The 15,918-nt window shown below is 38.3% G+C and overlaps 1 pseudogene; it reads right to left on the bottom strand.

The window, feature by feature from the left end:
* Nucleotides 1-10,952: 10,952 nt before the first annotated feature.
* On the bottom strand, nt 10,953-14,835 carry LOC107945358 (casein kinase II subunit alpha-2-like; annotated as a pseudogene).
* Between the last annotated feature and the right edge of the window lie 1,083 nt (nt 14,836-15,918).

Here is a 15,918-nt window from a genome sequence, read left to right as displayed (position 1 = left end):
CTGGAGTTGATCGTGAAGATCCCGTTTCTCCTCTGGGCTTCACTCCGATGAATACCCAAGCACAGCCAGAAATGGGCCCGTAGAGAGCACATGTCACTATTAGGCCTCAATATCAGGCTAATGCTTCGGTACCTTTGAATTTTCAAATGGGCACGGGTTCTAATCCAGGAGATAATCCGACCAACCCCGTAGTTCCTGATCTGGACGATGTAGCGGAAGTGGAAAAAACAAATGTGGATTTACCGAAGCAGCTTGAAGATATATGTAGATGGTTAGAAGAAAAGTTTAGAGCAATGGAAAATGCCGATTACCGTTGCAAAATTGATGCCAAAGACCTCAGTTTGGTACCTGACTTAGTTCTCCCACCTAAGTTTAAAATGTCTGAATTCGAAAAGTACAACGGGACTAGCTGTCCTAAAGCCCATATCACCATGTTCTGTCGGAGGATGACAGGATATATTGACAACGATAAATTGTTAATTCACTATTTCTGAGACAGTCTGATAGGAGCTGCTGCCAAATGGTACAACCAGTTGAGTCGTAGTCAAATTAGTTCATAGAAAGATTTGGCACAGGCCTTCATGAGACAATACAGCCACGTATCGGACATGACGCCTGATAGGATCACGCTACAAAACATGGAAAGGAAACAAAATGAAAGCTTTAGGCAGTACGCCCAGAGATGGCGAGAAATGGCAACGCAAGTCCAGCCGCCTCTTTTGGAAAAAGAAACCACGATACTTTTTATCAATACTCTAAAGGCCCCATTCATCACCCATATGTTGGGAAGCACCACAAAAAGCTTTTCAGATATAGTGATGACTGGTGAAATGATTGAAAATGCAGTAAGAAGTGGTCAAATAAATGCGGGGAAAAACTTTAAGAGACCGGCATCGATGAAGAAAGAAGGTGAGATAAGTAATGTGAGTACATACAACAAAGGATATTCAAAGTCTGTCACTGTTGGCTCACCAAAGACAGTAGCTACCAATCATCAGGGCCCTCCGAGGCAGGAGTCTAATTCGAGGTCAGAAAGACCCCAGTTTACACCTATACTGATAACTTATAAGGAGCTGTACCAAAATCTATTTGATGCCCATGTGGTCTCCCCTTTTTATCTAAAACCCATGCAACCCCCGTTTCCTAAGTGGTATGACACAAACGCTCATTGCGAATATCATCCTGGGATAATGGGGCATTCAATTGAGAATTGTACTGTGTTCAAGAAGGTGGTCGAAAGACTCATTAAAATGGGTGTTGTAAAGTTGGATGACTCGTCAGGACAAAACGTAGCAGGAAATCCGTTGCCCAATCATGCAGATAAAGGGATAAATGTAATAGCTGAAAGTGGAGGTAAGAGAATTAAAGCAAACGTGATGGAGGTAAGAACCCCAATGAAATGTGTTTGGGAACAGATGGTATGTAGGGGTCTAATTGCAAAGATTTAGACGAAAGGCCTAAAGAGGCAGGAACATACTGTGAGTTCCATACCAATGAGGGTCATGACATTTAGGAATGTGCAGAGTTCAAGACCGTGGTACAAAACCTGATGGACAATAAGGAGATAGAGTTTTATGAAGAGTTCAAGGGATTTGAAGAAAGAGAGGTCTGCGCCTCAGACTAAGGGCCCATAGAAAGGTTCCAGAAGGTCAATCACCCGGTGGTGATCATTTCATGGCCAAGAAGCAATGAAGCAGGGATACAAATACCACCAAAAGTCATAATCCAAAACCGGTACCCTTTTCCTATAAGGATAGCAAAAAGGTTCCTTAGAATTACGACTGTAACGTGACTGTTCCAGAAGAGAGAAACCCGATAAATGCTTCAGAAGAGACCAATGATGATGGCTTTTATACGCGTAGTGGAAAGCGTTACGACCCAGTAATTTCAAAAACAGAGCCGGTAAAAGGAAAAGCCTCGGCGGTCGAACAGAAAAAGGAAAAGGCAGTCTAACTTGAATCTCCTGTCAACGAATCGGTAACTGAGAATAAAGCTAGAGAGTTTCTAAAATTCTTGAAACATAGTGAATATAGTGTTGTAGAGCAGTTGCATAAACAGCCAGCTCGTATTTCGCTACTGGCATTACTTCTAAACTCGGAAGCACATCGTAGCGCGCTGATGAAAGTATTAAATGAAACTTATGTCTATAATGACATCTCTGTGAACAAGTTAGACCGTCTGGTTGGTAATATAAGCGCTGATAATTACATTTTCTTTAACGATGATGAAATACCACCGGGGGGCATGGGATCGACTAAAGCTCTACACATTACAACCCACTGCAAGGGGTATATGTTGTCAAGGGTATTAATTGATAATGGATCAGCCCTAAATGTCTTACCCTTATCCACCTTGAATAGGCTGCTCGTGGATAGCTCGCATATGAAAACGTGCCAAAATGTAGTGAGAGTGTTCGATGGTACTGAGAGAGGAGTAATGGGAAGGATTGAAATTCCTTTTTTAATCGGCCTAAACACGTACGAGGTGGATTTCCTGGTAATAGACATCAAACCCTCTTACAGTTGTCTGTTAGGAAGACCTTGGATTCATTCTGCAAGAGCAGTACCGTCATTGCTTCACCAAAAGTTGAAACCAGTAATAGACGGCTGGCTGGTGACGATCAATGTAGAAGAGGACATCATTGCGGTTGTAACTAATGATACACCGTATATAGAGCCAGAAGAAGAAGCAATAGAGTGCTCATTTCGATCTTTGGAATTTGTAAATACAACCTACATTGTTGAAGGGAACAAGATCCCCATGCCTAGCATATCTAAAACCACGAAGATGGGGCTGCAAATGACTGTTGGGAAAGGAGTCGTGCACGGGAGAGGGCTTGGAAAATGTCTTCAAGGAAGGATAGAGGCACCAACAATGAAAGACAAATGAGACCGCTTTGGTTTAGGGTTTAAGCCAAATGCAAGACAAAGAAGGAAAGAGTTGGAAAAGAGGCAAGAGAGGCGGAAGGCGCGTTTAAGTAGAGAAGAAGTCGATTGGAAACCTATGACTTTCCCCCACCTATCCAGAACCTTTATATCGGAGAGGCCATTTGTCCTGAGCAATAAATAACAGGAAAGGATACCATGGAGGAAATGTTAGGAAACATACAGATCAATGCCATATTCAATGGAGAACTTGAAAAGGGAAGTACATCAGACATTCGCTCTTGCGAGCCTGGGAGTGTTCTAGATAATTGGACTGCAGAAGAAATCCCTGTAATATATAGAACTAATTCAGAGTAATGTCCAGAACACTTATTACCCTAGGCTTGGGGTATTAAAAATCTTTTGTAAAAGGCACATGTTCAAAATCCTATTTCAATGAAAACGCATCATTCAGTCACTTTGAGCAAATATTATTTCATTCTTTTCATTCCATTTATAATCATACTATGCATACAATTATTCTTAGATTTTTTTTCTTCTTGGACATTCTCTCGTCCTAATAACAGGTCTTCAGATATCAATGATGTGAGCAACACTGTTACTAACCCAGAGTCCTTATTTGAACAAGACATGAGTACGGATGATCTTCAGGATTTTGAAGACAACCAAGACAGTGCCCTATCTCCTGATTTGTTAAGGATGGTGGAGTAAGAGGAGAAACAAATCCTACCTAATAAAGAGTCGATGGAGGTTGTAAGTTTAGGAGAGGGAAAAGAGGTAAAAATTGGTGATTGTATTGCCACGCAGATAAAACAAGATCTCGTTGAGTTGCTCAGAGAGTTCAAGGATGTCTTCGCATGGTCTTACCAAGATATGCCTGGATTAAGTACTGATATAGTAGTACACCGATTGCCCATAAAAGAATAGTGTAAACCGATTCAACAGAAAATCCGAATGATGAGGCCTGATGTTTTGTTGAAGATAAAAGAGGAGGTTAAAAAGCAGTTTGATGCAGGTTTCTTACAAGTAGTCAAATATTCAGAGTGGGTAGCTAACATAGTCCCTGTTCCAAAGAAAGATGAGAAAGTTCGAATGTGTGTAGACTACAGGGATCTGAATAAAGCCAGCCCAAAAGACAACTTTCCATTACCGCATATCGACACTCTAGTGGACAACACGGCAGGTTATTCACTTTTCTCCTTTATGGATGGTTTCTCGGGATACAATCAAATAAAAATGCATCCTGAAGACATGGGCAAGACCACGTTCGTAACCATGTGGGGCACTTTCTGTTACAAGGTGATGACATTTGGATTGAAAAATGAGGGGGGAACATACCAAAGAGCCATGGTAACTTTATTCCATGACATGATGCATAGAGAGATAGAAGTCTATGTGGACGACATAATTGCAAAATCTAGAACAGATGAGGAGCATGTACAAGTCTTGAGAAAACTGTTTATACGGTTAAGAAAGTTCCAACTAAAGCTTAACCCAGCCAAATGCACTTTCGGAGATAGATCGAGAAAGTTGCTAGGGTTTGTAGTTAGTGAAAGAGGGATTGAGATTGACCCAGACAAGGTCAAGGTCATACAAGAGTTGCCTCCGCCGCGCATTCAGAAAGAAGTTTGAGGTTTCCTAGGAAGGCTAAATTACATTGCCAGGTTCATTTCACAATTAACGGGGAAATGCGACCCCATATTTCGTCTCCTTAAGAAACATAATCCGGGCGTATGGGATGAGGAGTGCCAAAAAGCTTTTGACAAGATTAAGTATTACTTGTCTAATGCCCCAGTACTAATGCCACCTTGTCTGGACAAGCCATTGATACTGTATTTGGCAGTATTCAAAAATTCCATGGGATGCGTGCTGGGCCAACGTGATGACTCGGGAAGAAAAGAAAGAGCAATATACTATCTCAGCAAGAAGTACCGAGTGCGAGACAAGATACTCGTCAATCGAGAAGTTATGCTGCGCATTGATTTGGACGACTCGGAGATTGAGGAAGTACATGCTGTACCATACAACCTGGTTAATCTCAAGATTAGACCCTCTGAAATACATGATGAAGTCAACTGCTTTAAACGGAAGGATGGCCAGATGGCAAATCCTACTGTCTGAGTTTGACAGTCTATGTGAATCAGAAGGCCGTAAAAGGAAGCACGATAGCAGATTTTCTAGCTAGTCGAGCTCTGGAAGATTATGAGCCGTTGAACTTTGACTTCCCAAATGAAGATATAATGTATGTGGCAATCTTAGAGAAAGATACCCGAGAAGGTGATGCTTAGAAATTAAACTTCGATGGAGCCTCGAATGCTGTAGGCAATGGAGTTGGAGCAGTTTTGGTATCCCCAAGCGGAGATCATTATCCATTCACTTGTAAATTGGATTTTGATTGTACGAACAATATGGCCGAATACGAAGCATGTATCATGGGGATACGCACAACCATAGAGCGTAAGATCAAAGTGTTAGAGGTATATGAAGACTCTGCACTGGTAATTTATCAACTCAAAGGAGAATGGGAGACAAGAGATCCCAAATTGGTCAATTACCGAAAATTGGTTATGAAACTAATTGAGGAATTTGATGATATCACCTTTTGCTACCTTCCACGAGAGGAAAATCAGATGGCTGACGCTTTGGCTACGTTAGCTTCCATGATCAAAGTAAATGAGAAGGAGGATATGAAGCCAATCCAGATGAGCATTTATGAGGCTCCAACTCACTGTTGCAACATTGATGAAGAGGAGGAAAAGGGTGATCACCCTTGGTATCACGACATACTGCGATATGTAAAGAATCGCGAGTATCCTGTTCGGGCGACTGAGAATGAAAGGAAAACATTGAGAAGACTGGCCAATGATTATGTCTTAGATGGAGAAATCTTGTACAGAAGAGGAAAAGATCAAGTGCTGTTAAGATGTGTAGACGCTGTGGAAGCCAAGCTAATCTTAGAAGAGGTGCATGAAGGAGTTTGTGGAACACATGCTAATGGCTTCACAATGGCCAAGCAAATCATGAGATTTGGATATTATTGGTCCACCATGTAAGAAGATTGCATCAAATATGCAAAGAAATGTCATAAGTGCCAAATTTATGGAGACAAGATTCACGTGCCCCCTTCACCACTCCACGTCATGACGTCTCCATGGCCTTTCTCTATGTGGGGCATGGATGTCATTGGGCCGATCTCGCCAAAGGCTTCAAACGAGCATCGGTTCATATTCGTAGTTATTGACTACTTTACTAAATGGGTAGAGGCTACTTCTTACGCCAACGTTACAAAGTCAGCAGTCAGCAAATTCCTAAAAAAAGGAGATCATATGTCGGTATGGGATGCCAGAGAGGATTATATCCGACAATGCATTGAACTTGAACAACAGCACGATAACGGAGGTCTGTAATCAATTCAAGATCAAACACCATAACTCATCGTCATATCGCCCAAAAATAAATGGCGCGGTAGAAGCGGCCAATAAAAATATTAAGAAGATTGTAGCGAAGATGACTGCGACTTATAAGGATTGGCATGAGAAGTTACCATTTGTCCTTTTTGCCTATCGAACGTCTATCAGAACCTCTACCGGGGCAACATCTTTCTCATTAGTGTATGGAATGGAGGCAGTTTTGCCCATTGAAGTGGAGATTCCTTCCCTTCGAGTTTTATCAGAACTGAAACTAGACGAGGCAGAGTGGATTCAATCCCGGTATGATCAACTGAATTTGATCGAAGAAAAGAGATTACGAGCTATACGTCATGGTCAAATATACTAAAAGAGAATTATGCGAGCTTACAACAAAAAGGTTCATCCCCGAGAATTCTATGAAGGAGATTTGGTACTGAAGAAAATTCTCCCCATACAAAGAGACTTTAGAGGAAAGTGGATGCCAAATTGGTAAGGACCTTATGTGGTAAAGAAAGTCTTTTCTGGAAGAGCGCTGATTTTGACCGAGATGGATGGTAAGAACTTACCTAATCCTGTGAATTCGGATTCAGTCAAGAAATACTTTTCCTAAAAAAAAAGAGAGAGGCCAATGTGAAAACCCGCAAAAGGTACCTTGAGATCAAAGGGGATTTGAGTTGAAAACCTGAAAAGGGCGGCTCAAATTTTGGATTGGATTGGGGCATGTGGTGATCTTGCTGTACCTGAATCAACAGAAAAAGGGTGAGCGACATCATGAGGCGTCAACAGAATACTGTAGATTTTCTAAACACGTGTCAAACTCAAAATGGTCTTCAGAAAAGCTGTACAGAGAAGCTCATACTACGATATCTGGGGCACTTATTTCCATTTTAGTATTTTGACGAAATATCCCATCTTGTTTAATTTATCCTCCTTTTGTATTCTAGCAAATTTTGTTGTCTTGATCAATTCATTCATTTTGAGCTTCACTCTCTACAAATTTTCATCTTGTCCATTTTGGTAATCTTTTTCAAGCTTTTTCTCATTGAAATAACGATTACTAGACTGGCAATATTCAAGAAGAAAGAGTTCTGCATATTACTCTAAAAGCTTCTAAATGATATGAGGACCTGAGATAGGACTTTTATTTAGAACTAACCAAGCTTAAGGGTTTGAAACATTTGAGAGAGTAGTCTAAGTTGCGATCATCGTTTCGGATTCTTCGTTAAGGAACATCAACTAAACAAGAAGGCATTAATGATAGAACCTTGATGAATGACGAGCAATGGCAACCCTAATATTAAAAAAGGGATCATTCTCATGACATTCTGCATTCGTGCAAATATAATTCATACATATCTAGTTAGGAGCATTTATTTCATCTAGATCATGGCATCCTAAACACTAGACATAAATAGGTCCATAAAATGAATTATGCAGGTCATGTTCCCCAGAGAACAGATCGTTGAAGTCACAAACCTTGTCTCTCTGAAGTTGCAGTAGAGCAGGTTGAAACCACTAACCTTATCCTCCTGAAGTTGCAGGGGAGCGGGTCAAAATGATGGATCTTATCTCTGAAGTTGCAATGGAATGGATTGCCTCAGATTTTATTGAAACCATAGGTTCTATCTCGCTGAGAATGTAGTAGAGTAGACCAAAGATAACAAATTTTATTTCCCTGAAGTTGCAGTGGAACAAATTGAGGACCGACTACAAATCTTATCTTTCTGAAGTTGCAGAAGAGCAGATTAAAGCCACAAAACCTTCTCCCCTGATAGTGCAGTAAAGCAGATGCAGTGGAGCGGATTAAAACGATGAATCATATACCTCTGAAGTTGCAGTAGGTCGAGTTAGATCTTATCGTATCAAACCTTCTCTCCCTGAATTCACAGTATAGCAGTAAAGCAGACTAAAATCATAATTTTCGTCCCCTAAAATCGTGACAAAGTAGATTGAAGCTACAAGTCGTATCTCTCTTAAGTGCAGTAGAGTGGATTGAAGCGACAAGACACAGTGGACTGAAATGAGTCTACTTGAAGAAGGAAGGCGTTAAAAGAAGTCGAGACTCGACGAGCCCGGGCAAAATGGGTATTTCTTAGTCTTTGTTCTGTTCTCGTTACACGACAACGAGCAAAGAGGGGTAGCTGTACAAACCCAATTTTACTCGGGCCTAGTGCCAATTAACCCAATTCGGCCCAAATACAAAAATTAAAGCCCGAAATAACCCTGGCCCAAAACCCAATTACAATGAACAGCCCAATGGCCCAATAGCCTAAAGCTATCAGAAAACCCTAATCCCCCTAGCCCTATTGCGCTGCACCACCTGCCTCCTAACTTCTCGCCGCCGACGTCACCTACCCTCTGCCATCGCCATTGTTTCGGCCACCTGCTCTACCAGCTTCTCTGACACCTGCAAAACAGAGCAAACACGCAAAGAGCAACAAAGAATAATAGAAATAATATAAATAGATAGGTTATAAAAGCAAAAAACACTATCTTTGTATTTCTTTAACAACAACTGAAATAAAAGCAAAAAAAAGGTTGACTCCATTTTCTTTTTCTCTGTTCTTATGTTGTTATTTATTTTATTTTATTTTATTTTTTTTGTGTTTGATTTCTTATTTTATACAAAAACGGAAAAGAAGGGGAAAAAGGTACTCACCGGTTTCGAAAGCCTGTCGCCGGAGATCTTCTCTGGTGTTGGAATCGGACCGAGAAGAGTATGAAACACCCTTCCTTCCTTGGTCTTTTGAGTCCGGAGGACATTTTTTTTGGGGGGGTCGAGATCGGGGTTTAAAAACGTGACTTTTGGGTGTCCCGGTCACTGTATACGGCAGGGCCGGCGGCGGTTTCTCGCCAGATTCTGGGTAGCTCCCGGGGAGAGTAGAGAGAGGGAGGGAGAGCCCTCTGTTTGTTTTTTTAAAATGAAGAGAAAGTGTTTTTTTAGTTTTTTTTTATTTGTTTATGGGATACCAAAATGGTGCCGTTTTGGGAAGGTTCTGAGAGCTCCAAAACGAAGTCGTTTCGGAGCCATCCGGCCCGATCCGACCCGGACTGCCTAGGATCCGCGTGTTTCTGCGGTGAGGGGGTATTTATGCGCCAGGTCCTTCTGCTTTCACGCTGTTGTGCAATGTGGTCCTTTTTATTTTCTTAAATTAAACCACGCAATTTTCCGCGCATTTCATTTCAGTCTGCGTTGAAACGATGTGCACTGGGGGGTTGGGAGTATTTCCCCATCGGTCCCTCATGCCTTCAGCATGTTCTATTTTAGTCCTGGGGCACTCCTTTTAATTTATTTGCGTTTTAGACGCCAAGATTCTATTTTCAGTTTTAAATTAGTCCTTTTTTGTTTTGTTATATTTTTGCTAAATTAAATTAATTGATTTCAATGATGTTACCATTATTTTTACTATTATTTCTTATATTGTTATTACCATTATCATGCTCATTATTATTATTATTTATTTAAGTGTTTTAGTTTTTATTTATCTACTTTTTATTTATGTATATTTTAGTTTTTATTTATCTACCTTTATTTGTGTATACATTATTGATTTCTTTTTATATATTTGTTATTTTATTTATTTATCTTTTCTTATTTGCTTATTATTTTATTTTCATTATCATCATTATTATTTTACATTCATTTTTACTCGCATTCGTAAAAAAAGCGAAAATTTAAAGTGAAAATAATACTCGATATTTAGAATCTTCGAAAATCGAGCCCTAACGTATTGGGTTTCGATTTCCTTCGTTGAATCTAAATAATCGAAATCTTTTTTATAAAATATAACTAAAAGCTCGTTATTGGGAATTCAATACGTCGTGTCCTAATGCATTGGATATGACACGTTGTTTTCTCAAGACAAGTATTTTTCGTAAATGCAATATCCAATGTTTAAACTGTACCCTAACATATTGGGTTGCAACTTTTTCACATAATTTAAACCATTGAATACCCTCTTTTAATATCTTATTACGCGAATTTTTTTTAGATTAACTTGTTTCTGAAGAGGTAAAATATCGTGCTCTAACGCATTGGGTGTGATGTTTTCTTTTCTTGGAATGAGAGGGTCTTAACAATTGACTTGTTTTATATAAGTTTTATTAAATACAAGGATCGTATTTTTTTTAAAAATATTTCTTCCTAGTTTTTTAATTTTCGACATCAAGACATTAAGTAATCAACTAGGTACCGATTTTGGGCGTATCGAGGGTGTTAATCCTTCCTCGTGCGTAACCGACTCCCGAACCCGTTTTTCTGAATTTCGTGGACCAAACTCGTTGTTTTAATAAAATTAAATTGTTTATTAAAAACAACCACTTTTACGAGGTGACCCGATCACACCTCATCAAAAAAGATTGGTGGCGACTCCCATTTTCATTTTCATTTTTCAAAACCTAAGTCGACCCCGTTTTCATCAAAAAAATGGTGTCAACAAAAAGTTATTATAAAAAGTAAAAATATAACCTAAAAAATCAGTTTTCCAATAAATGTAACTGTTTTAATTAAATTACAACTAAATGGTGTTAAAAAGAGTTGCCGGAAATATAAGTGTAAGACACTAGTGTTATTTCGATTGTTCCTTTTTAAATATTAATGTTGAACACTATTTAGGTTCATATTTGAGCATAAATATGTAAATATGTAAATGACTTGAAAAATACTAGAAATCTTGGAATAATCGACACAATTGCATTGTTGGAAAATCAAGGCTTAAAGATAAGCTTGATGTGGATGTGTTGAATATAAAATATAAACATAAGAAATAGGAGACTTTATTTGATAGAAAGAAAAAGAAAACTGCTATGTTAACAAAACAAACCTCCAACTGCCTAAAACTGAGAAAGGCAGCAGAAGTAAGCACAACAAATCTTCCCAGCTGAATGTGGGCTCTGCACACCAACCCAATGTGAATGGGTTACTGACCTCGCATCCTGCAACTTTCAGCAGCCCTCACTTGAGAAAAGTAAGGATGGACCTGCAGAGAACAAAAAAGAATCGAGGATCATTTCATAATAACACTTTTAATTAAACCAAAGGAGCAGAAAAAGCTACTGGTATTAAATTATATGCTTATACTGGTCTACCATAGCTTCTTTTGCAGTTAGCCTCTCCTGATGATCATATCGAAGCAACTTATCCAGAAAATCAATTGCCTACAGGTCAAAAGAGCTTTAAAGACTTAATCTCGATTACTATAAGGCATTTTGTGCAATGTAACTCAGCTTATTGTACTTCAATTCCAAGATGTTTGCCTAAAGAAGAAAATTTACCTCTAGTGAAACAAGATGCTGATTCTCGGCATTAATGAATTCGGACCAGGGTTTTCGGCTGTTCCTGAACAACATATCAATATGTTAATAGAGTTAGTCATTCCACACTATTAGTGCCTACCAGAGGGATCTAATCTGTGTGTCAAACAGCATCACCGCAGGGTCCATTGCCTTGTTTAATAGTTCAGTGCAAACTTTGTATATCTGGTCATGCTTAATGTACCTTCCAACAAGAGCATAAGTTGAGGATCAAGCTCCAACTGGTATTTGTTCAGATATGCATTCAACTCATCAGTTCCTACCACCTGAAGTTACAATAATTTAGCAGTCAAAAGCTTTGTCACATTCCTTGTAAACTGGCGATATATGGTTAGGGAAAAAAAATGAAAATAGATTTTCCTGTTTGAGTGTTCATATAAAGCATCCACCTAGTAACAATCCCCTAACAAGTGATAGTCACAAAGAGAATAAATGTTTAAATCAAAGCTATATGAATAATGCTGCATCTACAAAGGGTAGTGAATAAACCTACGTTGCTCTAGCTCTTCATTGTTCTTGAAGTACCCATGTCTGACATCCGCATCCGATGCATATCCAAACATAGATATGGGGATACGGTCCTCCAAGGACCTTCCAAATACAGGGAAATCTTGACAAATTTTGAACATACCCATGTTCGTTACTCAAACCCAAGCTCGAGTAGCAAAGGAATAAATGACCGTAGCAGGTGCTGAAAAGGTTACAAAGTGATGCTCCAGATGTAGATTGTAAAAACAAAGATTACTGAGGTGGTGAAGGTACAAAGACATAGAATAATACATTTTCTAAGTAGCAGTTAGAAAATGATGAATTATCTAAACCAAAATGTTAATTTAACAATAACCATGATGAAAAGAAAATTAATATTCAACAACAATATAAGAAACATTGACAAATTTGCAAAAGCATATTTTACCTTTGCAATTTTAACTAGTTGATCATTGTTGTCATGGCCATAGAAGAATGGTTCCTTCCGGAATATCTGCACGATAAACAAGTATAACAAACAAATCAAACAAACATAAATATTCTATTATGCACCCAAAATTGATATTTTAAATGAAAGTTTAGTACACTCAAATTAGAACAACGGTATTTCGCACCATTCCAGCAAACATGCAGTCAAGGCTCCACATGTCCAAAGAATAATCATAGTCCTGTAAATCTATCAGAAGTTCGGGCCCTTTAAAGTACCTAAGAAATAAGGAGAGAAATTAAACTTCCCAAAACTGAATCCAGATTGTTGATGGTACTCTAAACTGAATCCAAATCTGTTTATAGAATTGCTTGGAGAACATATAGGTCTTCCATTATCTAGAAGGTTTTCGTATCCTAAAGAAAGAATCAAAGCTCTCTGACATCCTGATTATTGAAAGCTAATACTCAGAGTCTATAAAAAAGTGAAAGAAAAGACAGATTCACTCTTCAAGGAGTTTAGAAAAAAATTAAATGTATTGCATATCTAAATTCCCCAAGCTCGACTTGTTTAATGAGTTTCATGCTAAATTTTGCATCTATATGCCTGTATTACAAGCCATATTCAATTTCTATAAAGGAAAGAATTCCAAGTACGAGCAAGGAAAACATACAGGTAAAATAATCCCAAACGGATTTCTTTTTCCTTTTCAAACATGGACTAATATATAAGGCTAGTCCTTTTCTAACTAAGATCTTAAAGAAGAAAACTATCTTGAAAATATATAAAGGTCGACAGTGGTAAAGTAAATCACATGATTCATGATGCCTTCAAAATATTACCTGGAAGCCACACGGACATTATACTCTTTTCCAGGATGGTAAAACTCGGCAAGTCCCCAATCTATCAAGCGAAGTTTGCGCAGCTCATGATCTATAATGATATTGTGAGGCTTCACATCTCTGTGCATTATTCCTTGTGAATGACAGTAATCTAATGCCTACAAAGCAAAGAAATCTTTTCCTATCATCCTATAACGCCAAATGCAACCCAGAAATCCCCCAAAAGCTTAACAAAGCCAGTAATAATTTGGAATTGGATCAAGTAAAGAATAAAAACTACAAACGGTCATGCAACAAAAAATACCATAGAGCAGAGTTATATACATAAAAAATTTTGTTACGAGAGGCGTAATTTCACCTTGAGAAGTTCGTATATGTAGTAGCGAATATCATAATCTGTCAAAGTTGGGTAGAGAACTTTGAAATCTGTATTGTTGACGTACTCAAATACCAAGCTAGGCGTCTTGGAGTGCTGATCTCTAACAATATCAAGAAGTTTAATAATATTTGGACCACCACATAGATTCTGAAGGATTTTTATCTCTCTCTTAATCTACCAATAATAACAAAAAATAATGATAGGATTATTGATCATGGCGGCTATGCCTTAAGATTTCATCACATATAAATATAATTGAAGTCTTAACTAGCAACCTTTTTTTTCTTGACAGGTTTGAGGATCTTGATTACACAGCGTTCATTGTTATTGACATTTTTACCCTCGAAAACCTCACTGTATTTACCCCTTCCAACTTTCCGAATAACCTCATAACCATCTTGATCCCTAATACAGAACCTAATATAACCGAAACGATATCAATTTATGCTCATTGATGAACCGAATCGGATTTTCATTAGAAAAGTTGCAGAAAATGCTTAAGGTTAGTAAGATTAGAAGATTCTAACTTTAAGCAAATTACATAATCTTCAATTCAGATTAGCTGATGTGACTTGGTTTAAAAATTGATTAAAGGAAATTCGAGAACAACCTAATCAACGATCGATTTAAAAAATTTACCCCCATTGAACAGTGAGGGACTCGTAATCCCAATACTCCTTGGGACGAAGGACATTGACGTCAGAATAAACGCGAGATTTGGACATGACTTGCCAGCGATAAGGGCAGGAGATCTTGTCGATCTCACGGTTAATGGAACAGTAGTGGGCGAGCAGAGGGCGGGAAGCGAAGATGGCAAAAAATAGCAAGAGGTGGAGTAAGATTGGTGGGTTGGTGGTGGTGCGTCGGGCATAATTCATTCACTCAAGCCAAGCCAAGCCAAGCCAGCCCATTTATTTGAATGGTGATTCGACTAAGTTTTGGTTTTGGAGAGAAATGGGAGTAGGGAGAGGAGTTAGGGCCTTTGCTTGCTTAGCCGAGCTGAGCTGCTGGGATCTAACCTATTTTGATATTGAGACCACCGGATGTTTATCTCCTAAAAGAACAAAATATCTCTCCATTTTGATATGAGCAAATTAGTTTCCTCTTTAAAAGAATAGTTGGTCAATTTTGAAGGAAAGCAATTATAAGGTAAACTACACATATAATCTCGTCCAATTAAAAAATCGATTATCTTGACCATTACTGTTAAAATCATAAATAACGAGATGTTACCCTCAACTATTTTTACGTATTATATCATAATTGATTGCAAATGAAGATTTGTCCTGCTAGTGAAGTTAAATCTGAACTGATTGCTCTTAGAAACTCCAATGAAGCAGAGAAAGCTGATGAACAAGCCATTGGGGATAATTTGATAACAAAATTGGAAGGGCTTTAAGCAATGTTGTCGTGCGAAGGGGACTCCATGCTGGGGTGGCGGTTCAGGTTGCGTAACAGTTTTTGGGTATCATTACTGTTATGTATTTCAGCCCAACAATAATTCAGTTCGCTGGATTTGCTTCAAACAAGATAGCATTGGTGCTTTCTCTCGTCATGTCTACTCTCAATGCTGTCGTCTCTATGTCTGGTATCATTTCTTTCAAGTTGTTGCTGTTGCTGCAGTAGAAAATCAGCAGAGACGGACAGGGAGAGGGACGGTGGTAGGAAGGGACGGGGAGGGTTTTTTATTTTATTTTATTTAATATTAATATTAATATAAAATTTAAAGGGAATAATTTCCCTTATGATATCCTATCAACTAAAGTTTTTTTACTACCAATCAAATTTTGCCACATTATCAAATTTTAAAGATATGAAATTATTATTATACGTTTATCTATAGAGAATTTATTTTATAGACCATTCTCACCACATTATTTATGGTCCCTTTCCAATTATTAAACTACATTTCAGCAATTTCTTTTTCATGCCTTTGGTACATAATTTTGATAATTTTTTTACTTCGAACCCTAAATTCAAAACCTAAAATCTCAAACACTTAAACCCTAAACACAAAACCATAAACCTCAAAGTTTTGAATGCTAAACCCTAAACATGTGACCCTATACTCTTAAACCCTAAATATAAACTTTAAATCTCCAACCCAAACCCTAACCTCGAGGTTTGAGGTTCAAAGTTTAAGGTTCATGATTCGAGTTCAAGGTTTAAGGTT

The sequence above is a fragment of the Gossypium hirsutum genome, chromosome D12 (assembly GCF_007990345.1).
Source record: "Gossypium hirsutum isolate 1008001.06 chromosome D12, Gossypium_hirsutum_v2.1, whole genome shotgun sequence".
Taxonomy (NCBI): domain Eukaryota; kingdom Viridiplantae; phylum Streptophyta; class Magnoliopsida; order Malvales; family Malvaceae; genus Gossypium; species Gossypium hirsutum.
This window is presented reverse-complemented; position numbering and strand designations above follow the sequence as displayed.